Here is a 12,960-nt window from a genome sequence, read left to right as displayed (position 1 = left end):
GGAGACTGGTTTGGACTGGCTGTCCAGTGGAACAGATGACTGAGGCTCTGGATGCAGAATCAAATGAGATTTGGAAGTTGGAGCTTAAGTAGGAAGACAAGTTTGGACTCTGTCAACAGAGAAAGCTCTCGCCACTATCTCAAAGGCATAAAGCTTTGAAGAAAGAGACAGACTGATCCGATGAGGCAGGCTTTCAGACCACCGGTTTCCTCTACCTCGAAGGCAAGTTGCTCGAGGAGGGAGTCTGAGCCAAGCTGTCCAGTGCCGAAGTTCCAAGGAATACAGACTACTCCAACAACTTCAGAGTTGAATCCAACACCCAGGAGCCGGTGCTGGATCAGTCAGAGACACCATCGGAGTTGAAGATGCCAACATCTTCTGATGTGAAGCAGACTCCAGAACCATAGGTCGGATCGGAGAAGAACTAATAGCAGAGGTGTAGTACTAACAAGGATCTGTGGACCCAATGAGTTAGAGGCGAGAGGACTCCCATTTCTGTCTGCATCCTGAGAGACTTCCTCATCATTCTGTCCACATCAGCTTTGATAAGGCTCTTGGAAAATTGAGGGTCTTGAATGGAGCCAAGGAGAGAGTGTGCCAAAAAAAGAGAAAGAGGATCTAAAAGGCCATCAGATCCAGCAGTAACTGAGGCCATCAGATCCAGCAGTAACTGAGGTTCAAGAATCTGTGGTGATTTACTGAGCCCAGGTTTCAGATCCGAAGCAGTCAGAACTGACTTTTTGGCTTGTTTAAAAGGTGGCTCTGATAACGGAACCTATTTAGCAGATGTTGTCAGACCCACATATCTCTTACGAGATTCTTTAGTAGGAGAATCTCCTTTTTTATCTAAACTTTTGAGGGCTTGAGCCCCAGAGACTGTAGATGCAGGTTAAGAAGGCAACAAGCCCCCAAGAATTAGCTTATTCTTTTGGTCTATTACAGCACGAGTAATAAACCTTTACAACTATCACAGTTGGAGTCCAGGTGAGAAGGCCCTATGCTGTACATACACTTTGAATGCGTCTGAAGGTTTTTCAGACAAGCAGAAACAAGGAGAAAAGAAGAGTAACTTAGGAAAACCATTTTTTTTGTTGTTTTGTAACAGCAAAGGAATGGAGTTACAACAATGGTAAGCAAAAAGGGGAGTAATAAAACGTATAAAACACAGCAAGGCTACTTCCAGCGTAGAAAACCAACAATCCAATCCAGAAAAACTGAAAGAAGTACACGGACTGGAAACTAAAGAATGATTTTAATAACAAAAAGCAACAGCACATTAACGTCTCCTCTTTACAAAGTACGTTTTCGTCTTCAACACCAGCTTTCGTCTTCAGCACTATTATGAAATATCTATCAAAAAAAGAAACTAATGCACTTTATAAACACTTGACCATATGTACACAAGCCACTTTTATTTTTCTAGTTTTAGAACAAATAAACTGTGATGGTAGGGGTGGGCCATGGAAAGAGAGAATAGAAGTAAGGGAATTATGGTGGCAATTGACCTTGGATGCAGGGAACAAACCTGGTTTAAATGAATACACTTCTATTTTACCCATTTTAAAGTTAAGGTCTGCCAAATTGTGAGTATTCCTGAACACATCCCTTTTATTGTATAAGTAAGAGAAGTAAAAATTTAAACAACATACTTTTTGTATAACATTTCTTCAGTTTCTAAAATACATTATTTATTAAAGGCTTAACATTATTTATTTAATAATTAATATTTATATAATATGATAATTTTATACATACAGGTAGACATAAATATTTATATATTTACACAATATAAATTTATAAATGACTTTTAAATGGTTTTAAATAGTTTTTTTATATGACTTAAATAAGATGAAAGTATTTATGTTTTTTATCCAGAGAACTTATCACATTTCCATTTTTTATTTCTATGTAATTCTTTATGTATTTAAACATCAACGCATTATTAGCAGCAAGATATTTCTTTAAGAAGTTGACGTTTAAGCAAGCAACAAAATGACAATATGAAATGAATTATTCATGAACATGTGACAAAGTTGTCAGTTTATTGGATGTTTTTAAATTAACTGAAATAAAATGATTGGTGTTTGTTTAAATATGTATAGTATATAAATGCAAGGTATTCAAACAATGTGTATCTGATGAAGTCTTTCTGGTGTTGAAGACGAAAACGTACTTTGTAAAGAGGAGACGTTAATGTGCTGTTGCTTTTTGTTATTAAAATCGTTCTTTAGTTTCCAGTCCGTGTACTTCTTTCAGTTTTTCTGGATTGGAGTATTAAAACGTACTACACAGGGACAGGACACCAGTGATGGTACTGAGGAATACTCTAAGAGTAATGTGAAAAAAATTTAGAAATAACTTCCAAAGAGTATAAAAGGGAGGAAAAGAGTGAAATATATATAAATTATTAGTATTATATAGAAAAAGTAGTTAACTCAAAAAACTATTAGAGCTCACTGGGGAGTTTTCCGAGACCAGATCCAAAAGTTATAGTGGCAAATGAGATCAGAAGTATGCAAGGTGACAGGGCATTATGGGTAAAGGGAACAGCTCGACAGTTTCAGTGTTCTACGAACTGGAAGAAGCGGCAGAGTCTGATCCGAACCCAACAGCTGAGAAAGAAGGAAAATGACATCAGATTGACTATTTTTGTTGTAGCTTAACACTCAAAACAGTTGTTCCATGCAGCAACTCCCCCAGCTATGACAGGCCAACTTCTCTGGCGTGGTAAGGCTACAGTCCTCTTAAACATCACAAATATGACAATTAAATTAACCTAGTTAGCTAACACAGACTTGCGGTTATGCTGGCTACATGATAAAAGACAGTCTCTGCTCCAGTTCAGATATCAAAATGAAGACAGCCACAATACTATGTTACTAAAACATACGAGTATGTCGTTTGATTTAACACATTTCAATGAAATTTCAAATGGTCAAACACAATTGATTAAAACCTAATTTCACTGAATCAATTGTTAGGAGACTGTACCTGTTTATATACAGTAAGTGATGTCATTTCTGCTAACAGGCGTTTTTAGCAAAATTAATTTACATGAGTATGAGTGGATTGATCATGGCCACCATCAAGTTGTACCCAAAGATGTGTAGATGTTGGTGTTTGCACGCCTGCACTGATTCATTGCATATTTTTTTTTCTCCATAGGTGTGTGACCTTGTGTGTGTGTATATATATATATATATATATATATATATATATATATATATATATATATATATATAAAATTAATTAAGGGTGTGGGAGGTACAGGGAGCTGGTCCCCTGCATAAACATTTTTTTATGGTATATTTGGTAGGTAGAATGTTTTTATAAGCTGTGATTCAACCAAATAAGCATTCATTCAAGTGAGATTCAATGACTTGTGTTCGCTGAGTTATTCAGTGAAATGAGCTTTCAATGAAATGTCACGCACACACACGTTGCCATCTCGAAAGTGCAACATATCAAAACATGAATTAGGAAAAACGCTTGAAATGTTTTTTTTGTTTTACATGGGGCAAGCCTACACAGCACCCTCTGATACTACGTATACAAACTGTGAGGTCACATTAAATACAGACTAAGGGGAAGTTATTCACTGTACTACAATCTCGCACATGAGCAATGTCAGCATGTTCACGCAGCTGATTTTTGATAGCTTTGATAGCTTCTTTTTGTGTTGAACAAGCTGCTATTTGACAACTTGTCTGTCACCCACATATATAAAAAAAGTTTTTTTTTTTATCCCCCAGCAGAAATGCTTCATGTTTGGCTTGGTGCACTACTTTTTGGACTGTCAATTAAACCAGTGTGCTTATTTTTTTTCTATTCAACTTTAAGATTTTTAGTAAACATTTAGTTTATTGTTCATTGTCAAGAAGACTGTAAAACATATGGGGGCTTGAGCAGGTGTCTTATTTATTTACTTGTTTATTTTTACCAAACACTACTTTCTTGGGACTTGTCTTTTGCAAATTTTGTTGACATTGCTAAACAGGTTTCAGACTTCTTTCCTGGACCAACCATTAACAGCTTACGAGATCCTTCGTTCTTCCTTCATCCATATACAAGTAGTAAATTAAGACGGTCTTTGCCAGGAGGTGGGTGACTGAAGTGGCCATTTCAGGTTCTTGAGACTATTCATCTTTTACCCTGGTTTCCTCCTTAAATCACCATGGAGAAGGTGTTGGACACGTTCACTGTGGGAACTGAGGAACCACTCCTGTCGGTTTTAGAAGAAGCAGGGAATTCTTCACTGTTTAGCCAAACCAAGATGCATGTTCCCTGAGGTGATCTCTCTGATTCTGACTTGACTAATTCTATGGATTTTCCTTGTAAGAAGTACAAAGTTAAAACATTTACCTTCTCCAGTTTCTCTTACTCTGGACAAGGAAGATTTACTGAACTAAGCACAGGCCTTTATCACCTCAGTCTAGTTCTTCTAAACGAAAAAGACATTCTTCTGTGTCTGATGACTCCCAGTGCAATAAACAGGGAAGAGAACTGATGGAAACAAATTTGGTTAGTTCTCCTCAGGCTACAGATTCTGAGGACAGTATTTCTTAATTCCATATGAAGAATTTTTCTTTTCTAAACTATTTATAGAATGAATAAATATTTTCACTGAGAACAAAATGACATTCTAGTTTCTTTGAAAAGAATATTATGACTTGTTACAGTTGAATTTTTCTTAGCCCAATTCTATCCCTTCTGTTCTACCTGTTTTGAAGGATGTTTTTATTGCAGTCTGCGGCTCCTAAGAAGGCACACAGACTTTGTAAGATCCTTCAGTCTTACAAATTCTTATCTTCTAATACCAGAACTGACAGTCAAATCCTTCTGCAATTAAACATTCAGTAAATATGAATCCCTCTACCTTTGAAAAGGGTGAGAAAGCGTTTGACAGATTTGGGGAAAAGATGTATATGCTTCTGCCCCTCATTTTCAGAATTCTGAAATTTCAAGCTGACATTTAAGTTTTTGCTTGCATCTTTTGAGAATATGAGAAAAGTGCAATTGACTTACCATGAATGCAGATGTTAAGAGTGTATTCATTGTCACAGTACTGACTTGTGGGATTTCCTGTTGTGAAATCCCTTGGCCAGCCCGACTACCAGAGAAAACTCCATGGCTGGTGGACGACAACGTCAGTATGCCTGGGTATAAAGGGAGCCACCCTGTGACATGATTTCAGTATTTGTTGTCATCTACCAGGAGGAGCCCTAAGTGGACAGGAGGGAAACACGGTAGAGGGGTCCTTTACAGGAGGGGAGCCAAAGAGGAGTCCCTTGGCTGGATTAGTTGATAATTAGTAGACTACGTAGTAGTCTAAGGGGGTAAGGGGGCAAGAGGAAGGGAAAGAAGACCGCAGCAGTGAATACACTTCAACATCTACATTTATGGTAAGTGTATATAACTGTACTATGTTCTTCGTGTTTCAATGTTGCAGTCCTGATTTGTGGGAAGATTCCCAAAGTTGAACTGAAGAGGGAAGGAGATTAACGACAGGAGAGGATGTCCTGCAGGAAGGCGGTGGCAAATTCTGCTCTAGACTTAAAGGTTGCCAAGTGGTAGTGTTTTGTGAAGGTATGCACAGAAAACCAGTTGTATGCTTCTAAGAAGTCCTTAGTAGGGACTCCCTTTAGAAAGGCAGCAGAGGTAGTTGTGGCCTTTGTACAGCATAACCTAATCATTTCAGTTTATTTTTGTCAAGATGGCTGTAACAAAAAGAGATACAGTGGGAGATCCATTCACAGTCCGTTTAGAAGCTGCCTTCCCTTCAGAGCCAGGGGCAAAGGTAATAAAAAGCTGGTCAAATTTTCAAGGCTTTTGTCCTGTCCGGGTAAAAGCAGAGATGCCTGTGCACATCCAAAGAAAGAAGCATTCTTTCCCTTTTGTTCTGAGGGCTGGGAAAGAATGCAGGCAGCTGAATGGCTTGATTTAGAAAAGTATCCATGACCTCCTTGGCCATGAGGGATTAGTTCTCAGGTAAACCTGTCTCGATAGAAGATAATAAATGGTTCTACTGCCATGAGGGCCTGCAACTCAGAAACCATCCTGGCTGAGATGATAGCCAGTAGCAGGGCTGTTTTCCAAGTAAGAAAAGTACAGTTTTGTACCTACCATAAATGTAGATGTCCGATAGGAATGCATCTGCAGTCCTTACAAATGGGTTGTCCTGTCGTCAGGCAGCCCTTCGGTCTGCCGGATTCCAAAGTCTGGGTCTGGCTTCGGCTAGTGTCGCACTTCACCCGACATCATAGCTGCAGTTACTCGGGTATAAAGGCATCAGCCGACGCCATTTTCCTCAGTGTTTCTTGCCCCAGATGCCAGGTGCCCTCTCGGAGGACTAAATTTGGATAAATGCCAATGATTCCAAATATTAGAGAACAAACAAAAAATAAGCATGTATGTACATATATACAAACAAATACACCGTAATAGATTCCCCCAGCTAGCTATAAGAGGGGCAAATACCCTAGGAGTACCACAGAGGGGAAGGAGGGTGGGTAATCCTGACTGCAGATGCATTCCTATCGGACATCTACATTTATGGTAGGTACAAAACTGTACTATGTCCTTCAAGGATGCATCTGCAGTCCTTACAAATGGGTAGAATACCATAGCCAAACTGGGGGAGGAGGTAGGTAGAATTATGGTGTAGTTAAGATCCCTTGCAAAACAGCAGTGGCAAACCCTGCTCGGGATCTAGAGTATAAAGGTAAATTATAATGCTTGGCAAATGTATGCACGGAGCTCCAAGTAGCAGCCTCTAAAATGTCTTTGGTAGCCACTCCTCGTAGAAAAGCTGTGGTAGTGGCTGTAGCTCTTGTAGAGTGAGGTCTGATGTTTTCTGGAGTTTTCTTTCCATGGTGGGAGTAACAAAATCTAATGCAATTTCCTATCCACTTAGATATTGTCTGTTTAGAAATTGCTTTCCCTTCTATTCCTGTTGCATATGCTACCAGAAGCTGGTCAGTTTTTCTATTGCTCTTGGTCCTGTCCAGGTAGTAGAGTAATTGTCTGTGTACATCCAAGGTGTGCAACAGTCTTTCTCCCCTGTTCTGTGGGTTGGGGAAGAATGTAGGTAGGTGGATAGCCTGATTCAAAGATACTCTGGATACCACCTTAGGCATAAAAGTAGGATTTGTTCTCAGGGACACTCTATCTTGATGGAAGATCAGAAAGGGCTGTACTGCCATTAATGCCTGTAGCTCAGAAACCCTTCTTGCTGAAGTGATTGCCAGCAGGAAAGCAGTTTTCCATGATAAGTATTGCAATTCTGCTGTTGCTGCTGGTTCGAAAGGAGGAAGTGTCAATTTTTCTAGCACAAAGTTCAAGTCCCATGCAGGTAATGGTGGCTTCCTAGGAGGCTTTAAATTTTTAATTCCCCTCAGAAACTGCCTGAGCAGAGGATGTGAAAAGACTGGAGGATCCAAGTCGTATTCTGCTGAAATAGCTGATGCATGTATCTTAATGGAAGAGTATGACAGACCTTTGTGGAATAGCTCTGCCAAGTATTCCAGGATGTTGGCTATGTTTACCAGTGACACATCTTCCCCTTTGGCAGTGCTCCAAATGAGATATCTTTTCCATTTTGCTGAATAGGTTTTCCTTGTTGAAGGTCTGCGAGCTTCCAAGATAATGTCCTTAACCCTTTGGGATAAATTTGGGTTAATTTGTCTTATGCAATGTTCCAAGCAGTCAGCTGCAGGGTGTTGTAGTTGTTCTGAGTTAACAGCAAGGGAACTAGGGGTAAGGGCCACATCTGTTCCCGAGACATGCTCCTCAGTAATGGGTACCAATGTTGCCTTGGCCAATCTGGAGCTATCAGAATGATCCTTGGACGGTCCTCTTTGATCTTCAATAGCACCTTGTGCATCAAAGGAAGTGGTGGGAATGCATATGCTGTCAGATCTTTCCAACTGAAGGATAGGGAGTCCACCTTCGATGCCAGTGGATGGTACGTCCTGGTGCAGAATTTCTTCAATTGGTGATTGTGTGGGGATGCAAATAAGTCCATTTCTAGGAGACCCCATTTTCTTGTAATGGTTTTGAAGATGTACGGATGCAGCATCCATTCGTGGGCATCCGTGGTAGTCCTGCTAAGGATGTCCGCTAGAGTGTTTTCTTTTCCTGGTACAAAAATTGCTTGTAACTGAATGTTGTAACTCAGTGCCACATTCCACAGGTCCAGGGCCATCCGGCATAGAGGGTACGAATGTGTGCCTCCCTGCTTGTTGATGTACCACATAACTGTGGTGTCTGTCCTTATCATCAGCTGGCCTTGGCGAAGAAATGGTTTGAAAGCCTGAATTGCCAGTTTTACTGCCAGCATTTCCTTTAGATTTATGTGTAGATGCAGTTGCTCTTGAGTCCATAAACCTTGCGTGCATTTGTCCATCATGTGGGCCCCCCAACCGAGGTCTGAGGTGTCTGTTGTGATGGTTTGGCTTGGTTGAGCGCTGTGGAAGGGCAGTCCTAAATTTGCTTGACAGGCCTGAGCCCACCAGTGGAATTCTTGCTTCAGGCATGGAATTATTGGGATGTGAGTCTCTAGGCTGTGTTTGTGCTGAGACCATAAATTCCTTAGGTACCACTGTAGCTTTCTCATGTGCAGTCTGGCATGTGGGACCAATATTATGCAGGAAGCCATGAAGCCCAATGCCTGTAGGATTTTTCTTGCTGTTAGATGGTCTTGCTTTGTTAATGCCATGAAGTAGAGAGGGAGTTGCTCCTGTTTTTCTACTGTTAGGAATGCCATTTGTTTGGATGTGTCCAGCTCTGCACCCAAAAAGGTTATCTTTTGGGATGGTATCAGCCTTGACTTTTGTATATTGACTGTATATCCCAGGGCTTGTAGAAGGTAAATGACTCTTTTCAAGTCTTCTGCTAGCTTGTTTTTGTTGTTCGCTTGTATCAGGCAATCGTCCAGGTAAGGGTAGATTTGGATTCCCTGAAGCCTGCAATGAGCGATTACTGATGCCAGGCATTTCGTGAACACTCTGGGCGCAGTAGATAAGCCAAAGGGCAATGCTGAGAATTGATAATGCTCTGATCCTGCAAGAAATCTGAGGTATCTTCTGCAATCTGGTCGTATGGGGACGTGCAGGTATGCCTCCTTGAGATCTAGAGTAACCAGCCAAGACTCCTTGCCCAGCATGGGAAGAAGCTGCTGTAGGGTCAGCATTTTGAATTTTGGAACAATGAGGAATGTGTTTAAAGCAGACAAATCGAGGATAGGTCTCCATTTGCTTTCTTTCCTTGGTACTAGAAAGAGTCTGGAGTAAAAGCCCTTTCCTTGCTCCATATATGGTACTTTTTCCACAGCTCTTATTTTTAATAATTGATGTACTTGTTTTAGAGCTTCTGTCTTTTGATTTGGTGGTAGGTTTGGCATTCCTCTCTTTCCTGGAAGAGTATGGAAATGAAACCTGTAACCTTGGTCTATAGTTTGCAAAATCCACTTGTCTCTTGTGATGTAATGCCAGTTTTTTGAAAATAAAGCTAGTTTTCCGCCTAAGGGTGCTTCCAGTTGTTCCCTGGTAGGCGGTGCCAGAGCCAAGTCACTGTGATTGTCCTGTTGCAGTGGTGGTGGCTGCGTCTGTGGCTCGCTGGTTGTTACCCTGCCATTGGCGTCCCCTGTAGGCACCCCTGGATTGGTTTCTGCCTCTTGAACGCCTATTCCTGCCTCTCTGTGCTTTGGAGGAGTCTGGAAAGGACCATTTCTTGAAGGGCCAATTCCTGCTAAACCTTGGAGGTTGGACCTGTAAGAAATCTTTCACTGTTTGTACAGATTTTGCCTTCTCTTCCATCTTCTTCAGTACCTGTTGTGCAGGAGATCCAAATAAATTGACCTTGTCCATGGGACCATCTAATAGTTTTGATTTGACATGGTCCGGTAAGGCCTGCTCTTTTAGCCATGCATGCCTTCTGATAACTGTGCCAGTCATGGCTGATCTAAAGGAAGCTTCCAGTGCATCATAGCCGCATTTTAAAGAATGGTTACTAACTTGTTGAATGTTATGTACCATTTCCTGAACATACTTCTTATCTAAAGGTTCATCAGAGGACAGTTTTTTAGTTAACTGGTCTAGCATAAATTCTTGATATTGGATCATATGAAATTGACAGTTCAAGGCCCTAGCTGACAGTGTAGCAGAAGTGTAAACTTTTTTACCCCATCTCTCTAAGGACCTGGATTCCCTTTCAGAGGGGAGGGGATTTTTTGCAGAGGTAGTTGCTACAGCCTTAGGCCCCTGGGAGATAGTCTCGGGATCTGCAAAGGGAGCCTTGTATAAATGGTGATGTGTGTCCGGGACCCTGTAGAATCTGTCGGGCTTAGCAGGGGCCAGAGGTAATGAATCAGGAGCAGTACAAGCATCATTAAATGCATCATCTACAACAGAAAGAACTGGAGGTATAGCTAAAGGCCTATGTTGTGGTAAATGCAGGAAGGTTCTAAGCCTTTTCCTGGAGTCTGAAAAAACTTGGCCCTGCCACTGAAATTGTTCCCTCATAGCATGCAAGGTTTCCCCAAAGGAAAATTCCTCAGGTGGAGAGGCAGAAGGAATGGACTCTTCAGCATCTGAGTCTTCGTAAGGAGAATAAGGAGCCTCTGGAGGGTCTGTATTATCTGAATCATCAGAGGAGTCATCTGTGGACACTGGCTCAGGGGGCTCTGCTCTAGGCCTCTTCTCTGGAGGTGGGTGAGAGGCCCTGTCTGGATGAGGTTGGGATCCCCGGATTAAAGAAATGAGATCCTCTGCTAGAGAAAGCATTTGGGAACTGGAGCTGGGCCTGTGAGAGGGGGTCTTAACAGGCACAGATTTTGTAGCTTTAGCTGCTTTAGCCCTGGCAAAGGCCTTAATGGACATGGCTGCAGGAGGCCTAGCAGCTCCACGTGCAGGGGTTGAAATATCCAGGGGAATAGTGTCAGATAATTCCTGAGAAACCGCAACTGCAGGTTGGATTTCCGAAGCCGATTCCACCAGGTTAGAAGAGGCCTCGGTAGAAGGCATGTTTTCGGCTGAAGGAGAACCGCTTGCTCGGTTTCAGCCGAAACAGAGACACTTGCGGTTGGCTTAACCGCGGTTTCGACCGAAACCGCGGACCGCGAGTGTCGGTCCTTTTCCTTGCGTTTTTTGGATATTTGTGAAGTCGGAGGATCCGACTGCATAATATAAGCAAAATCACAGCCGAAAAACTGTTCAGCAAATTCCGACCGACGTCTAAGCGTCCGTCGGTTAAAAGAAGCACAGGCTAAACAAGCTGCTACGTCGTGGTCTGGGTCTAAACAAGGTAAGCAGTAAGAGTGGAAATCTTTATGAGGTATTTGTTTCCCACAAGTTAAACAGTTATTCACTTTTTCTGACATCGGCTGAGGCAAGAAAGAGTCCCCAACGGGGTACTTAGCTTTTTAGAAGTCTTCGGTATTAGTTGAAGTATTCGGTAGTAGTAATCTCTGGATCTGACCGACCGGCACTTGCGAACAGCTTCTGCTTCGGGCGCCACGCGGCAAGAAAGACTGAGGAAAATGGCGTCGGCTGATGCCTTTATACCCGAGTAACTGCAGCTATGACGTCGGGTGAAGTGCGACACCAGCCGAAGCCAGACCCAGACTTTGGAATCCGGCCGACCGAAGGGCTGCCTGACGACAGGACAACCCATTTGTAAGGACTGCAGATGCATCCTTGAAGGACATCTTCAAAGGAACCGATGCTGCAGGTTTGAAAGGACGCAATGTCAGCTTTTCTAGAACAAAGCTGAGGTCCCATGGAGGAGGGGAATTCCTCCTGGGAGGTCTAATGTGAATGACTTTCCTAAGAAATTGCCTTAATAGCTGATGAGAAAAGACTGGAGGAAGAATATAGATGTGGGCTGAAATGGCAGATGCCTGAATTTTAATGGAGGATTAGGAAAGGCCTTTAACCAGTATTCCAGGATGGTAGCAGTGTGTGCTGAATTGGAAAAGAGTTGCTGCTTCTGGCATCAAATACAGAATCTTTTCCATTTGGCCAAGTATGATTTTCTACTGCTAGGCCTTCTAGATTCTTTAAGAATGTCCTGCAGTTCTTACTTAGGGTAATGCTGCAGTTGGGTGCTGTGGAATTATCCAAGTTGAAAGGCTGAGTGTCTGAAGGTTGAGGTGCACAATCCTTCCCTTGTTTTGAGCGAAGTAGTCTCTCTGAGGTAACGGCCGTGGTCACCGATCAATGAGCTCAAGGAGGAGAGAATACCAGTGTTGCCTGGGTCAATCTGCCTTGGGCCTTCTTCCCTTACCATTAGAAGCATTCGAGGAAGTAGGGGTAAGGTAGGGAATGTATAAATGAAGAGGTGAGTGCAGGAGAAGGAGAAAGCAACTGTTTTCCAGGCAGATTTGTTTGATCCTGACACAGAATTTTTGCAGGTGAGTGTTTTCCTTGTTGGCAAAGAGGTGTACCTGTGGGACTCCCCATCTCAGAGTCATGTTGAGAAAAATTTCCCAATGCAGATGCCATTCAATAGAGTCCATCAAGTTTCTGCTCAGGTGATCTGCTAGAGCATTTTGAGACCATGGAAGGTATTGTGCCATGAAGTGCAACCCCAGATACTATGTCGTTTCCCAGACTTGTATACTTAGGTGGCACAGGGGATAAGAGTGTGCCTCCCTGCCTGTTTTAAGTACCACATGACTGTGGTATTGTCTTTTTACTAAAAGTACCCACGGTTCCCATTTTTCTTTGAAGGATATCAGGCCTTTTTGGCCTGCCATATGTTCTTTCCAATTGATGTGTTGGTCCTTGAACTGAAACTCTCACTTGCCCTAGGATTGGAGGTGTTCATAGGTGGGTACTAGGCTATCTGCCCGAAGGCATTTATAAGCCTAGCCAGAATGTGTTGGCTTTCACCGTCCCCTTAGATTAGTTCCATGTGCCTCTGTTCAGCAGAGCCACTGAAGTGACCCCCCCCCCCCCCGAG

The 12,960-nt window shown here is 42.3% G+C and overlaps 1 protein-coding gene across 4 annotated transcripts in view; it reads right to left on the bottom strand.

The window, feature by feature from the left end:
• TICAM1 (toll like receptor adaptor molecule 1) overlaps positions 1–12,960 on the bottom strand; it is an 843,759-nt gene that overhangs the window by 267,676 nt on the left and 563,123 nt on the right. The window lies entirely within an intron of this gene.

Source organism: Protopterus annectens, chromosome 13.part0 (assembly GCF_019279795.1).
Source record: "Protopterus annectens isolate FY-2018-M chromosome 13.part0, PAN1.0, whole genome shotgun sequence".
In the NCBI taxonomy this organism is placed as follows: Eukaryota; Metazoa; Chordata; order Ceratodontiformes; family Protopteridae; genus Protopterus; species Protopterus annectens.
Note: the sequence above shows the minus strand (reverse complement) of the source record. Positions and strands in the feature narration are given on the sequence as shown.